At 38.8% G+C, this 19,503-nt stretch overlaps 1 pseudogene; it reads right to left on the bottom strand.

The window, feature by feature from the left end:
• LOC122477127 overlaps positions 1–6,801 on the bottom strand; it is a 28,929-nt pseudogene extending 22,128 nt beyond the window's left edge.
• Between the last annotated feature and the right edge of the window lie 12,702 nt (positions 6,802–19,503).

Below are 19,503 nucleotides of genomic sequence, written 5' to 3'. Positions count from 1 at the left end.
TGAAATCAAGAGTTGGATGCTTTACCTACTGAGCCACCCCGGCATCCCAGCCAAATGTTTGGTGTAGGTAATGAGATAGGTGCTGTAGGCTGATATTCTTTATGGAGATTGGGGAAGCCTTAAAATGTGACCTGAAATATGGGTATTGGTTTCCATTAGGTAGATAGAGAAGAGGAAGGCATTCCAATTGAATGTAATGGTACAAATGGGCTGCCTGACCAAAATGCAAGGATGGAATTAGGATAGGCTTGGCTAGACCAAAGGATTCTTATATTAGAGCAAGAAATAGGTGTGTAGACACATAAATCAGGTTGTGTTCCAAAACGATTAATCTTGTAACATTGTATATAATCAACTACAGTGAAGAGTGAAGACAGATGGGTCAGTGAATCAGAATACTCTGTGTTCATTCTCGAAACACATGAAAATGTCCAAGAATTGGTTGGTCAGAGGCAATGACAATTTAAAGGATGGTATGGGACTGATGATGACATGGCAACTGGTTCTGAAAACCAAGGAAGAAATAAACAAAGACGTGCAATATTTAGCATCTAAGTGATTGGATACTGTGCTTTTGGGGCAGCATGACATAATGGTTAAGAATGCGGACTCTACATTTAAAGTACGTTGGTTCTAACGCCCCTTACCAGAGTGTCCTCATCTGTAAAATATGGTTTTACGGGAAGGCCTACCTTATGTAAAGTCTTAAGTGAATTAATATGTATTATGTTCGTAGAAGAGAGTCTTGGGATAAAAAGGGTGATTGGCAAAATTGTTGACTCACTGACAGGAATCAGAAAGTCCCGCACGACCGTTCACCGTGTGCCCGCAGGGTGGGAAAGTGAACTAGCATAGTTCAGAAACTTGGAGAGCTATAAGACCTACATAAAACATACTGTATTCAATTGTCTCTCAATCAGAAATTAATTCAGAGCACCCTATTTTCTTAGCCTCCCACTATAATTAAGCTACTTGACTTGATCCATAAATCATGCTTCCTGTTACATCATTGTCTGTGTGCCAAAGGTAGCTGCAACAGCTCACCTTTATGAGTGAAGTGCCGCTGATCTTCATGAGTGAAGGACAACCTAGACAAAAACAATTCCAAGGCGATGTGCCATGTTCTGAATCAGGCTTGGCATATATGACTCTACGGAGGCAATTTTCTTCAGTTTATGTGAGGCCTGTTGATATTATTGCAGTTCATTTGCCTGTAGAGTAAATTTACACCGCCAACAGATAAGTTTGACACTTTCATTTGTACCGACACAGCCAATGAATATACAATTTTTTGTTGTTGTTGTTGTTGTTGTTCGGCATCACCTAGTCTCCCTGAAGCAAAGTCGCTCGGTAAAGGAGATTTTTTTTTTCTCTGTCAATTTTCTCTCTGCAAGCAAAGACCCACCCAGCCAGTGGGATTTCTCTGGCCCTCACCGCAGATTTATGCCCACTGGGTTTTCACAATGTGGCATGCTTTGCAAGGAAGTTGGACTAAATTAAGGAAAAAAAAAGTAAGTGCTGCCCAAATAGCCATGTTTTCCAGTCTGGGTACCAGACTGACTGCTGCTGAACGTTTTTCCCTTGCCACATCGGTAATTCATTTCACACATAAACACACAAAGTTCGTAGGAGAACTTTTTTGAGAGACTTGGGGTGAGGACAATTTTTCGTAGTGGTGCTCCAATTCTAAATTTTTGCTGGGACGCCTGGGTGGCTCAGTCAGTTAAGCCTCCGACTCGGATCATGATCTCATGGTTTGTTAGATAGGGCCCCGTGTTGGGCTCCACACTGACAATGCTGAGCCGGCTTGGGATTCTCTCCCTCTCTCTCTGCCCTCCTCCACTCGCTCGCGTGCACGCACGCTCTCTCTGTCTCTCAAAATTAAGTACATAAACTGTAAATTTTTGCTTACTCCTCTTATGCTTCCATACATTAAAGCAAGATTGGGGAAACACTAGGACAAATCCTGGCTTTCAAAATCTGAATCTTTCATTTATAAAATTGCAGAGCTACATGTGAATGTAAACTATGCAAAAGGATATATATATATATATATATATATACACACACATATACATATATGTACACACACACACACATATATCTTTTATATATAAGAGAAACCAACTGTGCTTTCTGAATGACATAATCCTCAAGACTCCAGCCATTTTCATGGAATGGTTTGTCCTATATACATCTTCCTTTCTTATCACATCAGGTGGTCTTCCTCGGCGTTTCATGATGGATAAAGTTTCGTGAAAAAATGTCTTAGGAAACTAGTGACAACAATTGTAGTGAATTAAGTTGATTCTAGGAGACTGCTATTCAGGATAGGGTACTCTCTGAGAGGCTGAGATAATGCTGGTGTTTCCATTTCAGTCCACATCCGTCATCAACTTTGCTTTATCTATGAAAGCAATTATGTAGGCTCGTGCATTAGGTAAAACCCAATGTGTTCTTGGGGATATATAGCAATTTCACGTTGGAGTTCTTTGCTGTTAACATAGGGAATATTCTACTAAAAATGTTAATTTATAAGAATTTTACAGGAAAAGCCATTCAAATAATGGGAGGGCTTTAGCAGTGCTGTAATAGATACTATTGGTTTGCTTAAATCACTTAAAAGGAACTTCTAGTAAGGCATTCCCAGAACTTCCATTATGACAACCATACTTTGGTAGAGATGGAAGGCTTAATTATGGAACAGATCTATGTTATTATTTAGCTATGCAAATGGAACTTTCTATCATTAAAAAAGATATTGGTTGATCAAACCATGAAGTTGAGTATGTAGGGCCACTGTCAAGTTGGTCACAAATAGTTTGCCCAAGCCTGCTGCTTACATTCGAGTGGCACTTACTCCTCCTGGCTGCTGATTCCTATGGCCTCATGAGGAGATCACCATGATCATTTGGCTCAGGAGAAGAAAACTCATGTTTGATTTATAGAAGGTTCTGCTGTCAGACAGCATGCTATCACAAGGTAGAGGTGGATTACGGTCACATTACAAGCCTCCTTGGGAGTATCCCTAATGAGTAATAAGAGAGGACAATCTTCCATGTGGACACAGCTCCGAGCTCCAGTGTTTCTCTGGAGGCCCAGTTGGCCTGAAGAATAACATGGTCTAAAGAATGGATGTACACTAATTCATGGACAATAGCTATTAGAACGAACAGATGGTTAGGGGCTTGATGGGAGCAAGATTAAAGGGTTGATGACAAGAAGTTTGGGAAAGAGGAATTTGGATGGACCTCTTAAGATGGTCTCCAGTTGTAGATATTTGTGTCTTGTGTGTGTAAATTCTCCCTAAATGCACTTACTGCAAAGGTGGGCTTTCGATAATCAGGTTGACAAGATGACCTATGCAGTGGATGTCTGTCAACTTCTATCCTCAGCTACTCCAGAGGTTATTGAAAATAACTCATGAAGGAAAAAATGGTCTTGGTGGCAGGGATGGGGATTATGCGTGCATGTGCTCAATTTTGTAGACGTTCCCTCTCCAAGACATTTCTGCCTAGTATCGCTGTTGTGTCCACAGTCGATCAATAGCAGTGACCAATTCTGAGTCCCCTCCATGTATCAGAGGATCTGTCAATTACCTGCCATCATGGTTGTGAGGGGCTATGGACAGAGTTGTCTTCATGGGAACAGAAACTTATCGGGGATATGGATTTTCCTTCTTTGTTTGCCATATTTCTGCCAGCTCCACTGTCCGTGAACTTACTGCATACCCTAGTCACCATCTTGATTTGCCATACAGCACTGCTTCTGAATGAGTCATGAATTTATGGAGAGAGAGTATGTGTGCCAATGAGCTGACATTCCCAGGACTCCCGCCTTGTAATTTATCAGTCAGAATACCATTCCCGAATCTCTATCTCTAGTTTTTACTTCTGTTTTTCACACCCACTTTTCAGTTTCCTGTCTTTATGTTTGGCGCATGCTGTTCCATCTGCCTTCACTGTCGTTATTCATTAAAATGTCTATATCTTTTGAGAACCACCCCAAGCATCGCGCTTGCTCCCTCGATTCCTTTTCGAACTTTGTCCCTACCTTTCGATTGACACTTGCTTTAATCAATAGTTTTTGGGTAGTCATTTGCCTATTGGTCTTATTTCTTTGCAGGCTTGGAAGTATCACATGGGCAGGAACTGTATCTTACTCTTCCTTACATCACCTGTAGATCCTTGTGCCCAGTCGGTCCTCAATAAATATTTATTGAATAGTATCAATAACACATAGCTTTGTAATACTGAATGCATAAATGAGTAAGAAGAGAAACAAGGCAACAAAATAGCACCTTAGTGTAATATTTCTTTTAACCAGTGTTTCTTATATGGATGTACATAGAAACTGACCTGGAAAAGAGAGAGTCACCCTTTCTTGATTTCACCCACTGAACGTTGCGAGGGAGCATGAAAAATGTGGGAATAGAAGCCTTTCCTTATCAAAGTGACTAAAATTCTCTATATGAAGGAGAAAATATGTGCAGAAGGCATTTGAGAGCAATTTTTTCCAAACTATAAAAAATGCTGTGGAGTTGAAAAGACAAACTTTATTGCAAAATTTGAGTCAAAATATCTCAGGGTTGAATATTCAGAAAAAAAATACTTCTTTTCCCCTGGTCGTATAAGAGGTTTGCCATTGTAGTTGAATAGACAATATACTGGGTCTATATTCCACCGAAGTTAGAGCAAGGAGGATTTTTGTTCGTGTTTCTATTATCTAAGGTTGGAAATTGAGTATGTGATACAGGATAAATGGACTTTCTTGCTGCCATTGATTTCAGATATCTTAGTCACTTCTTTCGTTTGTGAACCACCAGGGTTTATGTGAGCATATATCATTTTAAATGCGTTGGTTCTTGAATTGGATGCAAGTGTAAAGAAGAAAGCTTTGAACATCAGAACTTAATCAAAAATAAAAACAACTTAAGCTGTCTATAGAAGATGCCATAGATTTATGAGTAGTATGAATTACTGTGACAGTTTTCTTTAAATATGTCAAAACTCACTCCAGATGCTCTCTTTGCTTTATTGAATATCTGAAAGCAAATTGATTCAGTCACATGAACTCTGCCCAAGCAATATATAGCTTCTGCTTAGCAGAAGGTACCTCCCTTATAAAAATATAAGCATGAATATTGGATATTATGTGATGAATGATGTTCAAGTACATCATTCATGCATTTCAGCTTAAATGGTCTATGGAAAGAATATGCATAAAGTTAGGAATTTCAAGGTACTGATGAAGCATTAGACTGAGTAAGTGACATCTGGTTTCCATGGGAATTATACAAGAGAAAACCGTGATCTAAGGGTAATCGCTCCATATTTATGACTCATATTTTTTTTTCTAACTGAAGAATTTTATTTAGCAAGAAGGGCCGAAAAATAATGACATGATGTACATTTGCTACTTAGCTACGAGGAGATGCACAGTCTCAAAACAGGAATTCAACTTTGATGGCTCTTCAGTCCAAACAAAGTTGATTGGTGGGCGATTTGCCCTGTTCTTATTATTCAGAGATTCAGTGACACAAACGCACATTTAATTAGCTGGGATTGCCCCTTGACATCATTTGCATTAGCTGGTAAAAAAAAAAAAAATTCTGCTGTTATAGGTTCGAGTAAAAGTGTTCCGGGGACAGTTTATTTTTATTTTATTTTCCTTTTGTAGCCATCAAATCAGGAAGTGTAACTCTGAATCAGATACTCGTTTGAGAGGTACTGTTGAGCAAGCTGAGACTCAAATCACTGCCCTAAAACTTATCTTGGATTTGCTCTTAATTCTGTTGTTATTGAGGCTTACGTTTGGCCCTAATGCTTCATCTTTATCATATACACCTAGGATGATTTTTTCTTGTGCATAGGGTGCAACGAGAAATGAAATCCAGATTTAAGGCAATTATTTGGGTACTTCAGTACCATACAATGGGCTTCGAGGGAAAACAGGGTGTGCAGATATTTACTAACCGTAGTGCTGGTCTAGACAACCTAAATTTCCTGAGATAGTGGCTTGGGCTTTCACATGGCCAATCGTAATCTTACCTGTGGCTGTTCAGTTCACTGTTTAGATCATAGGACTGATGCAATGTCATCTCACTGTGGTTCTCATTTCTCCACGGTCTCTCTCATTATACCTCTTCACCGTCACCAAATGTCGATTCAGGCCTTACAACTAGCTCTTGAAGATTCTGGATAAAATGCGCGGTCTCTGTCCTTCAGCGGCATAGTTAGGGAGACAAGCTGTATGCATAAAAATACAAGTCATTAGCACTATAAAACTTGCCAATCAAGTGGTGTGAGGGTAAGAGCTGTAGTTGCATTGGACTCCAGGTTGAATTGAAACTGGCCAGCTCCCTTAAATGGAGATAACAAGGGCGACTGAGCAAAAGATTTTAATGAGATAAGTAGAAATAACTCACTGCTCTTCGCAAACAGGTCAGAGGGCATGCCCACCCGAGCACGGGTCCCTAGTGTTTTCTTTGTCTTAGTAGGAGAAAGAAATCCTATTAGGTGACACCGTAGAACGCCCAACTTCTCTTTATCAGATTCTCTGACTTCACAAATAGACTGCGCTTTGCCACTTTTTCTTCATTCCGATCTTTAAGAGAGTACATTGACTTCCCTTCATCTCTTTCCCTCCCTCGGTGGTGTTTATGCTTCTGGTCCTTAATGCGGTTTCTTGGGTAAGTTTGGCGCAGAACCTTGCGATTTGCTCCCACTGGTTTTCCTCGTTTTCTTGCAATTGCCAGACGCTTAAAATGCCGTTGGACTCCTCCGTTATGTACTCGGTCATCTTAGGTTTCAAAAACGTCTCAAGTTTTTAGGAAGCATAATCCACATTCTCTGGGAAGGACGAGAGGCCTCATCGTGGGAGCAGTCTGGGGAAGCGGAACCCGACTCCCTTTGTCACGGGATCCTCCGTACAGGACCGAGGTCCCGATCTACTCTAAGGCTAATTCAGTTCTCCCCAGTTGTCTTTGTCCTTCCTCCACCTTCCTAGCTTGGAACTTAAATTGGGTTCTTTCCCCGCATCTGCAAACTTAATTCAGTCCCCGCCTGTCTCTCCCTCTGTCAAAGATTCCCAGATACATATTTGAGATTTACTGACACCTTTGTGATGGCTTCTGTGAGAATTTAATGACTTTCCATGCCCTAACTGACGGCTAGATTATTTTTTCCCTCAGGGCTTGATGTCTCTGACGAAGAAACATGCTTTTGGAACACAGCGAATGTAGACAAAATGTTACGGGAGTAAAATCAAAAGAAGTTAAGAATCCACAGTGACTTCTCACCTCCCCAATTAGTTTTCATGTGACACCACGCATGGCATATTTACTCCTAATCAGAGAATGGATTTGCATTTTGGGTTGTTACAGTTCGACAAATGTTTGTGTGTGTGTCAAAAAGTCACCGATTTAAGAGAAAGCAGCCACGCACTCACTGTCAGCTCCCTAGATGCACGGAGCCAATTAAAATAACTTTTACAAGGGCCTGTAAAATGTGTACCTGCTATTGGAGAGTCAGAATTAAAACTTAGAATTAAATGCCACTTACATATATTTGAAGTATTCCATCATCGTCTCAGACAAAAGGAGTGAGGCATTGGGTGGCTTACAAACATTTTTATTAGAACTTGGTAAAGAATGATATAATGCTGGCAGGAGCAGCAGCAAATATTTTGTGACCTGAACATTCACACTGTGTCCTGAGGCTCTTGCTGTAAACATTAGCTACAATTTGGGCCTAGACTGCCCTTGATAACACTAATGACAATGTCATTGTGTTAAGGGGAAGGCAGCTTTAACACTTCTAAGATGATAGATGTAAAATAACCCCTGAATTTAATATTCTTAAATATTATTATAACTATCTCTGCTTATTTATCGTGTACCAAATATGAAGGAATAAAGTTGACGTGATGAGGGAAAATGAGATGATCTAAGCAAAAATGTGGACAAATAAACCACAGGGGCGCCTGGGTGGCTCCGTCGGTTGAGCCTCCCACTTCGGCTCAGTTCATGATCTCACGGTCCGTAGGTTCGAGCCCCGCGTCGGGCTCTGTGCTGACAGCTCGGAGCTCGGAGCCTGCTTCGGATTCTGTGTCTCCCTCTCTCTCTGCCCCTCCCCTGCTAATGCTCTGTCTCTCCCTGTCTCAAAAATACATAAACACTGAAAAATTTTTGCAAATAAACAACAAATTTTATAAATGCTGGAGAAGAAACACATTACCAGTCATATACCTTGGAAGTCATGTCTACATTTTTAGGGCATGTAAGCATAGTTAAGTTCTTCCACGGTTTGTAAGTGATAGAGATCAGAACGATCTGAAGGATTTTAATGTCATTTTTTTCAGCGAGCTGGTGGTTATTTAGTAGTGTGTTGCTTAATTTACACAGATTTTGTTAATTTCCAAATTTTCTTTGTTACTGATTTCTAATTTCACTCCACTGTGATTGCAGAACATATTTTGTACCATTTCTAACTTTTTTAATTTTAAAAATTTGAGGCTTGTTTTATGGCCTAACATGATCTATCCTGGAGAATGTTTCATGTACAGTTGTGAAGTGTTTTTATTTTGCTGTTACTGATAAGTGGTTGTTGTTTTGTGATCTCTCTTTTCTTTTTTTTTAATACACATTTTCATTTTTAAAAATTAGGTTTTGCATCTTTCTTTTTTTATAGTGTCGGCAATTACTGCAATAGATTACCTTCAAAGAACTGCTTTATGTATGTTAGTGATTCATCACTTGCACCAGAAACTAATATTATGCTATATATTAACTAACTAACAGGAATTTAAATAAAAACTTGAAGAAAAAAGAAACTTGTTTTAGCAGGACTCCATGAAGCTTAGTATGTTTTATTTTCATTTTCATTCACCTTGTAGTTGTTTTCGATTTTCATTTATCTCAAAGTTTAGAAAAAGTTTGGATGGTTTAAGCATTATGTTCCTCAATTTCCAGTTCTCCTTCTGTTATTAATCTTTAGTTTCATTCCCCTGTGGTCAGACATGACACATTTTATTATTGTAATTCTCTAAAACTTATTGAGGTTTGTTTTCTGGCCTAGCATGTGGGCTATTTTGGAGAATGTTCCCTGCCAGTTTGAAAAGAATGTATATTAGGTTGTTGTTGGGTGGAGTATTCTGTAGGTACCTGTTAGATCTAGTTGGGTAATAGCATTAACTTTTCCATTTCCTTGTTGATCTGCCTCATTGTTCTATTTTTGGAATTGGGGTATTGGAGTTCTACACTGTTATTGCCAGATTGTCGATTTCTCCTTTCACATCTATTAGTGTTTGCTTTATGTATTTGGGGGCTGTCTTTTTAGATGCATACATGTTTATAATTGCTATATATTCTAGCTGTATTAATGTTTGTATTATTATGAGGCATCCCTTTTATCCCTAATAATATTTTATCTTATTTTATTTTTATTTGTTTATTTTTTTTACATTCAGAGAGAAGACCTTTTTACTGCTTTATTATTGCATAATGTCCTGGATATATTTGATACCGCTTTCAGCTCCAATACACCTGTCACTGCACCTCACTGCTAAGTCAATGACAGTATTAATGTTTTTATTATTATGAGGCATCCCTTTCATCCCTAATAATATTTTAAATGACGATTCTGCCTGATATTAGTATAGCTACTATATGGGGTGCTTGGGTGGCTCTGTCGGTTAAGCATCCAACTCTTGATTTTGGTTCAGATCATGATCTCATGGTCGTGAGATCGAGCCCCCCCGTGTCCGGTTCCACACTGGGCATGGAGCCTGCTTAAGATTCTCTCTCCCGCTGCCCCACACGCTCTCGCTCTCACTTTTGAAAAAATAAAATAAATTAGTATGGCTACGGTAGCTTTCTTACTATCATTTTTAAAATGGTATTTCTTTTTCTGTCCTCATTTTCAATCTACTAGTATCTTTGAATAAAGTATATCTTCTGCAGACAGGATATAGTTGCATCTCTTAAAAAATTTTTTTTTAATGTTTATTTATTTTTGACAGAGATACAGCATGAGTGGGGGAGGGGCAGAGAGAGAGGGAGACACAGAATGTGAAGCAGGCTCCAGGCTCTGAGTTGTCAGCACAGAGCCCGACGCGGGGCTCGAACTCACGGGCTGGGAGATCGTGACCTGAGCTGAAGTCGGACGCTCAACCCACTGAGCTATCCAGGCGCCCCTAGTTGCATCTCTTTTTAATCCAGTCTGGCTATTTTTGTCTTTTGATTGAATTGTTTAAAATATTCACATTCAATGTTATTAATGATATAGTTGGGTGTATGTCTGCCATTTTACCTTTTGTTTTCTATGTGTCCATTTCTTTCTTTCTTTCTTCCTTTACTGCTATATTTGCATTTAGTGAATATTTTCTAGTGTAATATTTTAATTCCTTTAATGACCTTTTCACTATATTTTTCAATGAATTTCTTAGTAGTTTATGCAGTGCTCATGATATACATCTTAATTTAAAAGAATCTACTTCAGGTCTATACTAACTTAATTCTAGTGAGATATAGAAATTTTATTACTATTTAGCTTCCTTTCTTTTTTTGTACTATTATTGTTATATATATTGTATCTGTATATGTTCCAAGCCAAATTACCTTGTTGTCATTATCTCTTAAGCTGATAAAAGAAAGGGGAATAACTATATATTTATAGTTTGTTACATTAAACTTTTTATTTTAAATATAGCTTTGATGGCCTGGAGCCGAAAATACACATATATACATATGGTTTAATAGAATTGCTTTTTTTATCAGTTGAGGGAAGAAAGAACAAAAAGTATGCAATTAGAATATCTTTTATAATTACCTACATGATTACCTTAACTAGTACTCTCTGCTTTCTCGTGTGGCTTCAAATTACTCTCTGGCCACGTGCTTTCAGCCTAAGTAACTTCCTTTATTATTTCTTATAAGATGGGCCTGATAGGAACGTATTCTATCTTTTTGCTTATTTGATAATATCTTTGTTTTTTTTTTTTTTCTTTAAGGTTGAAAGATACTTTTTATTGGTTACTATAGTTCTGGTTGACAGGTTTTTTTTTTCTTTTAGCACTTAAATTTTTTTTAATGTTTATATTTATTTTTGAGACAGAGAGAGACAGAGCACGAGTGGGGAAGGGGCAGAGAGAGAGGGAGACACAGAATCGGAAGCAGGCTCCAGGCTTTGAGCTGTCAGCACAGAGCCTGACGCAGGGATCGAACTCAACCGCGACATCATGACCTGAGCTGAAGTCGGATGCTCAACTGACTGAGCCACCCAGGCACCCCTCTTTTAGCACTTTAAATAAATCACCCTCAGTTGATTCTGATGAGAAGTCAGATTGTTAATCATATTGGGGTTCCTTTTACATGAGGAGTCATTTTTTATGACACTGATTTCAAGCTTTTTGCTTTGTTTCTGGCTTTCAGAATTTTTATTATGATGGATCTCTTTTCATTTATACTCCCAGAGTTTGTTCAGTTTCATGAATGTGTAGAATAATGGTTTTTTATATATCAAATTTGGGAAGTTTTTAGCCTTTAATTCTTTGAACAATTCTGCTTTCTCCATGTTTTCTTTTTCTTTTTAAAGTTTATTTTTTTATTTTGAGAGAGAGAGAGAGAGAGAGAGAGAGAATTCCAAGCAGGCTCTGCACCACCAATGCAGAGACCAAGGCAGGGCTTGAACTCAGGAACCATGAGATCATGACCCGAGCAGAGTTGGACACTAAACCGACTGAGCCACCCAGGTACCTTCTCCATGTTTCTGATACTTCTATTACCTATATTGGTTTAATGGTGTCCCACATGTCTCTGCTGCTGCAGTCAGTTGTTTTTCCCTTCTGATGTCTCTCTGTTCTTTGAATTGCACAATCTGTATTGATCGATCTTCAAGTTTCCTAATTCTTTCTTCCGTCAGTTAAAATCCACTAGTGAATGTTTTGAGCCCCTCTAGTGAAATGTTTCATTTCACCAAAAATTTTAATCACCAAAATTTCCTTTTTTAAAAAATATAATTTGTTTTCTCCCCCAGGTTAGGTAAGTTGTTTTCAGCCATTATTTCTTCAAATATGTTTTCTGTCCCTTGCTTTCTTCTCCTTCTAGGACCCCATTACACTTGATGTTGGCCCCAAAGTCCCTTAAGCTACCTTCGATATTTTTCATTCTTTTTATCCTTTATCTTTATCGATTGTCTCTAATTGATGAAACATTGCCATAGTGGCTTCCTTTATTTCCTTAAGTATGTTTTTTTTTTTTTTAGTTTTTTTTAAAATACATTTATAATGGCTGCATTTAAGCATTTATTTGTTAAATCCTACATCCAGACCCTTACGGAAAAAGTTTATGTTCCCTGCTTTTTTTTTCCCTTTTTCACGGTTCACACGTCCTTGATTCTTGACATATCTTGCAATTTTTGTTGAAAACTAGTCATCTGAGGCAGTGTAGCAAATATGGATTTTGATTCCCTTCCTTGTTCTCAGGGGAATATTTTTGCTGTTGTTTGCTTTTGTTTGTTTGTTTTAGTTACTTGGAGAGACTATTTGGGTGAAGTTTATTTCCTTTGCTTATGAAACCTTTGATGTCACCTCTCAGAGGGTACAACCTTGGGCATACACACAATCACCATGGGATGAGAATGGTTTCACCCCTGTCTCTCTCTCTTTTTTTTTAATTTTAAAATTTTAATGTTTATTTAATTTTGAGCGCATGCACGAGAGAGCGCACAATCAGGGGAGGGGCAGAAAGACAGGGGGACAGAGGATTCGAAGCAGCTTCTGTGCTGACAGCACAGAGCCCAACGCAGGGGCTCACAAACCGTGAGATCATGACCTGAGCCAAAGCTGAACGCTTTACCAACTGAGCCACCCAGGCTCCAGCCCTGTCTCTTTTACTGATCTCTATTTTCAGCTGTCTGCCTCATTTCGTATCGCGTGCAATCATTAGGCTCCACTAATTCCCAGCTGATTGCTCTACTGCTGTTGACAAGGTCTTGGGGCATAAATTGCTCTATAATTGCATCCATTTAAACTTGTGCAGGAGTAGCATTTGAGTTTTGTTCTGACTCAGGACAGGCACTTCTTAGTTGTCTCTTTCCATAGCTCTCTGGTGAGCTGGCTGACATATTGATTTTCAGAGTGCCCTTAGGCCTGAACTTCCTCAAACTCTGTTCAAATAAAGTCAAATCCTTTGGAGGATGTTTGGAGTCCTCTTTTCTTATGGACTGCCTCTCCCCCTGCACAAACTCTCTGAGCCACTAGTCTGGTTGCTGGCCAGGATTGATGGTCTCTGATCATTTTCAATTGTTTCATTCTGTGTAAAACCCCTGTCCTACCAGCAAGTTGTGATGCGCCAGTATTTCTTGGTCTGTTGTGCTTGGGAGCTGGGTGAAGGGAGGGAGCCCCGGATCTCTTGGCTTTGCTCTCTAGGAATTTGGTCCCTGGAAATTAATTTTAGACAGGCTGAGACATGTTGCCATCCAGGTCCTCTTGATAAGGTGCCCTATCCTTTATTATTTTTAAGTTTATTTATCTATTTTGAGACAGAGAGAGAGAGAGAGAGAGAGAGCGGGTGTGCACAAGCAGAGGAGGTGCAGAGAGAGAAGGAGAGGAAATCCCAAGCAGGCTCCATCTTGTCAGCATGGAGCCCAATGTGTAGGGTTTATCTCACCACCACAAGATCGTGACCTGAGCTGATATCAAGATTTGGGCGCTTAACCCACTGAGCCACCCAGTACAGGTGCCCCAGTACCCTATCCCTTAAATGAGAGCTGAGGGGGAAGATAGTTCCATTCCCTTGGCCACACATGTTCATATTGGACTTTCTATTACGCTTAGGTACGGACAGGTGGAGGGAGCATATCCCTACTCAAGGGCGACAGACTTCTGTTATCATTACCAAGGTTTAGTGGGTTTTCCTGAATAAATGATCGTTCATTTGCTGTAGACCCTTATGACAATTTCCAGAGACCTTCAATTTTTTTTTTAAATAGCTTTTAGCTATTATGCTTGTTTTCCTTGGTAGTGAATCTGCCGTACCAGAAGTGAAACCTAAAATTTCTTCTTTATTTTTCTTCTAAAGAGTCTTGTCATCTGGTTGCTATATATCTGAAACTGCACACCTATATATGTAATATTGATCACTAGAAAAATATAAGCAGATATAGAAAGAGCCAATTATAACTGCTTTCTTTTATATCTTAGGCATTTTACCTTTGGTATTAGCAACATGATCATATTTTTTTCTTCACCGAACTTATGTTATTTAGCATTGTTCTCTGTCTTTTAACTTTTAAAATATTATGGTGCTTTCTTTTGATTTCCTGATCACTGTCAGCAGTTAGGTAGAAATTTACGCAGAACCATAGGAAATCAATATGTCAGCAATTACCTCAAGGGAAGAGGTTGAAATAATAGGCGTGCTTCTAAGGCATGGCACACATAATGTTCTAAATTATTAATATGATTGAATTCATTATTTAGGGAGTAAAACTGGGAAAAAAAATTCCTACCTTTTTTTTTAAACTAGTAAACCAGCAACTGGGCTAAGGGCATTTCCACAAAACTTTTTTTTTTTTTTTTAATCTTTAAACATCTATAATCTACCCTCCTGACTTCTGATTCTGGCTCAGTTCCAAGGAGTACACATTAAATTCCAACTCTTTTACTTATCAAATAATCTTGGGTTTCATAACCTCTCTGAGCCACGCCTTTGCTCAGCTGGTAATGAGAATGAATGATAATTGTCCTTCCTTATAGGGTTGCCATGGGGACTTGATGAAGAAATGCAGGTAGAAGCTATTATAAAGTGACAGACGAATGCTAGAAACCACTGCGATATTTCTGGGTGGAATATCACAGTGCCTTAGCATACAGACTTACGAGTACTCGATTATATAAACCTTGCACAGGACAAAATACATTGCATTATATTTCAATAAACAATAAGCCCTTACAATAGAACTCTAGCTTTGATGTTTTTAAAATTTGCAAAAACTTCTCAATGTCAGTAGCCTCAAGGCACAACAAAAGGCAGGTTTCTTTAATTAATGCAGTGACTGGTTACAGACTGCCTGAGAGAGAGAGAAGCAAATTAAAATATTTAATATGTCAGGTCCGTGATAGATTTTTTTTTTTATCTTTTGCTCTTTTTTTAAAAAATGAATTCTTAAGAAAAGAGGACTATTATTTCCACTAGTCTTATTTTCTCTTTCTTGCTTTGGGATTCTAAGGTTTGTGACTAGCCATAGGGCATGATGCCCAATATTTAAAATCTACATTTAGTCAAAGGTTACATTAATTTCCCGGGAACTCATTTCTCATTTTTGTTAGCGCGTGCACGCACACACACACAATAAAAAAGGATTTGCTACAGCTAATAACAAAAAATGTCATTTTGGGTAATTATTATAAAACTATGGGTAAATTATAATAATGGCAATGCTTTGTGCACTATTCTAGGACAATACTATTGAGAGGCAAAGTCCTTTGCTTGCCATTTAAACTAGAACACATCACAAATGAACCCTAAACAGCATTCTGTGTTAGATAAAATAAAGTAAAATACCATATTGAGGTCATATGCAGACAGACCCAAGTTAACTATTAAATGAGCTGTGGATATCAGGGAGGTTTTTATATGAGATTCATCTCTGTTCTTTGGCCACTTTTTAAGAGTACTTTTTAATATTATTGAAATAATCATGTAATAGTAATGTCCAGAGAGGACTATGACAGAGACTTACTGCTTTTGATTTTATGAGTGTTAGAAAGAAACTCTTTGTAGGGAAAAAAAAAAGAATAAGCTTCAGGTAAGTTATATATGTATTAATAGAATTAATGCCAGTAGCAATGATAAGCCTCTCTACTTAATAAGCCCAGTTGGAGCTTGGAATATTAGATTTAGTACTTCAGATGTCAATAGAAACAAAACGGAGAAATTTATTTTTCAAGTATTAAGTATTTTTGCAGGAGGAGTTGTTTTTTTTTATTTTCTTAAATATTTTTTAACGTTTATTTACTTTTCAGACAGAGAGAGACCGAGTACGAGCAAGGAAAGGGCAGAGAGAGAGGGATACACAGACTCTGAAGCAGCTCCAGGCTCTGAGCTGTCAGCACAGAGCCCAACACGGGGCTCGAACCCACAAATGGCAAACCCACGAACCGCGAGATCCTGACTTGAGCCCAAGTCAGACGCTTAACCGACTGAGCCACCCAGGTGCCCCTGTGGGGGGAGTTGCTTAAAAGAGATTTAAAAATGTGTATTAAGATTTTATGAAAGAAGGCCAGTACATAGGTAATTCGCTTACATCCTATAAAATTTAATCTTGGAAGGATCTTCATTTAGTTAGAAAAGTAGAAAGGCAAAACTAAAGACCAGAAAGGTGAGACACTTGCTCGTGGCCACATGGCTACTTTGTCCCAGATCTGGGAGTAGGACCCAGGCATTTTCCTTCTGGTCCACTGCCCTTTTCATTACATTATGGTGCCTTATTTATTTGGATGAAATAAAAGAAAAAAAGTATAAATGTGTCAGTTATTGTGTCTGTAATGTATATAGGCCCTTTCAACTATCTTATTAGAAAATAAAGATATCTTTTTTTAATTTAAATTTTAGTTAACATACAGTGCAACATCAGGTTCAGGAGTAGAATTCAGTGATTAATCACTTACATGCAACACCCAGTGCTCATCACAAGTGCCTTCTTTCACACCCATCACCCATCCAGCCCATCCCCCAACCACCTCCCTCCATCAACCCTCAGTTTGTTCTCTGTCGTTAAGAGTCTCCTGTGGCTTGTTTCCCTCTCTCCGGTCCCCCCACCAAAAAAAAAGTTGAGTTATCTTATCCATTTGTTTCTGAAATAATGAGTCCATAGACTATAGTGCTGTGTTATCCAATATGGTAGCCGCTAGGTACATGTGGCTGTTGAAATTAAAATTGAAATTAACTAAAATTTGTAAATTCCTCAGTGGCACTGGTTATATTTCAAGTGCTTGGTAGTCACATGTGGCTAATGGTCACTGTATTGGACTGCACAGATATGGAACATTTTAACTATTGGAGAAAGTTCTATTGGACAGTGCTGCCCCCTAGGTCCTTTAGCAGGGAAGAAGGAAGAGACTAGTAGGGCTAGCCCTTATACAATTGACTATTATTGTTATTGTCCTACTAGATGCCTTTAGATCCAGTTCTTCCAAAAACCTTGCAAGGCTGGTGTGGCTAAATCTATCTTAAAGTTGAGAAGGGCGAACATTGGGCAACTATCGCGAAGCTGAAATCCACCAAATACAGGTCTCTATCTGACCAGATGTTTCAGAGCCTCAGTTTCTTCATGTTTCAATGGCAATAATCGCCGCGATCTCACGCACTTTTCCCAGGATTTCAGACTTTGGGAGTTAAAATGTCTTAATCCTAAAGAATACTGAACATGTAGCCTCAGGTTTTTGTTGCGGTCTATGCTTGGCAAAAACTTATTGCATATAATCTCCTCCCTTGATTCTCAGAGCAGATAAAGAGATTTCACCTTTAGAGAGATTAAATACCTTGCATGCAATTCATAAGCTGTAAATAGGAACCTAAATCCAATTCTTCTGAAGCCTAGGTACATTTCCCCAATACTGAACTGATACTCATGGTAGGATTTGAGGCACTATCCTCAGCAAATCGTGACTGTTTTTGATCAAACGGTTTAAAGCCAGACCCTGAACCACCATCATTTGCTCACTTAGATGGAATATTATTCAGCCTTAAAAAAGAAGAAAATCCTGTCATTTGCAGCAACATGAATGAATGTAGAAGGCATTATGTTAAATTAAATAAGACAGAGAAAACAAATGCTGCATGATTTCATGTATATATGGAATCTTAGAAAGGAAGGGAGGAAGGGAGAAAAAAAACAAAGGAAGGAAGGAAGGAAGGAATCTGTCAAATTAAGAACTCCTCATTCTTGGGGCGCCTGGGTGGCTCAGTCGGCTAAGCGGCCAACTTCGGCTCAGGCCATACTCTTGTGGTTCGTGAGTTCGAGCCCCGCCTCGGGCTCTGTGCTGACAGTTCGGAGCCTGGAGCCTGTTCCAGATTCTGTGTCTCCCTCTCTCTGACCCTCTCCCGTTCATGCTCTGTCTGTCTCTGTCTCAAAAATAAATAAACGTTAAAAACAAATTTTTAAAGAACTCCTCATTCTTTTTTTCTGATTCCCAATGGGTTCTTAGATTTAAATTTTAGTTACTTCTTAATGGCAGTGGAAATAGAGGATTCAAATTATTTTCTAATAAATTTCCAATTTTCACTTTTTTCCAACAAAATGAATTCTTTCCATCAATACCTTTTCTCTAAAAGAGAAATAGTTTATTCACCATTATTTTTCCAATAGTCGTTTTAGACATGCAAATTCTCAAATTTTCTTTACACCTGACACATCTTGATTCTCCATGGATTTTTCTCTGTCTTCATTTACTACATTCAAAATGTTATCAAAGAGAATTAACACATGCTTGTTTGTAGCCACAAATGCGGTCATAGCAACTTAACTTTGAAGGGTAATTTTTTTTTAATTTTTAAAAAGTTTATTTATTTATGTTGAGAGAGACAGAGACAGCACAAGTAGGGGAGGGGCAGAGACAGAGGGAGAGAGAGAATCCCAAGCAGGCTCTGCACTGCCAGCCCAGAGCCAGATGTGGTGCTCGAACTCACAAACCATGAGATCATGACCTGAGCTGAAACCAACTTAGACACCCAGGCATTCCTGCAGGGTAATTTCTGATCAAGGACCTAAAAGAAGGTATTTAACATCACAGTTCAACATATCAAGCAAAAATCAGGAGATACAGCTTTGTTAAGAGCTTTTATTCAGGTCTATTCTTTCACAAACTGTTGAGGAGTACAGACGAAACTCTTTTCAGAAACATTATGCCCACTCCCCGACTCACACACCGCAATTGGCACAAGTGCCCAGCCCAATATTTGCCTTTTTTTGTGTGTGAGTCATGAAATACTGATGAGAGTTACTCCCAGTATTGCTGTCACATGCAAGAAGATCCTGATAATTTTAACCTTATAAAAGATTGAACTTCTTTTGAACTTTCGTATTCATGAATAGCATGAAGTAACTGCAGATTGATGATTTTGAAAACCATGTGAAAGTGTTTGAAGGTTCTAGTAAGCTAGAACATACGTTAAGGCTAGTTGTTCATGGGTTCGAGCCCTGCCTCGGGCTCTGGGCTGACAGCTCAGAGCCTGGAGCCTGTTTCGGATTCTGTGTCTCCCTCTCTCTCTCTCTCTGCCCCTCCCCTGCTTGTGCTCCCACTCTCTCTCTTTCTCAAAAATACATAAAACATTAATTTTTTCTTTAAAGAAACAAATGTAGTTGACAGGGTTTCACTGAAAGATAATTTGGCTTTGTGGCTGCCGACCCATACTGAGTGGTTCTGGAGGCAAAACAACACACACACACACACACACACACACACACACACACACACAGATAGATACCTAGACCATATAGA

This window comes from Prionailurus bengalensis, chromosome X, assembly GCF_016509475.1.
Source record: "Prionailurus bengalensis isolate Pbe53 chromosome X, Fcat_Pben_1.1_paternal_pri, whole genome shotgun sequence".
Classification (NCBI taxonomy): Eukaryota; Metazoa; Chordata; class Mammalia; order Carnivora; family Felidae; genus Prionailurus; species Prionailurus bengalensis.
This window is presented reverse-complemented; position numbering and strand designations above follow the sequence as displayed.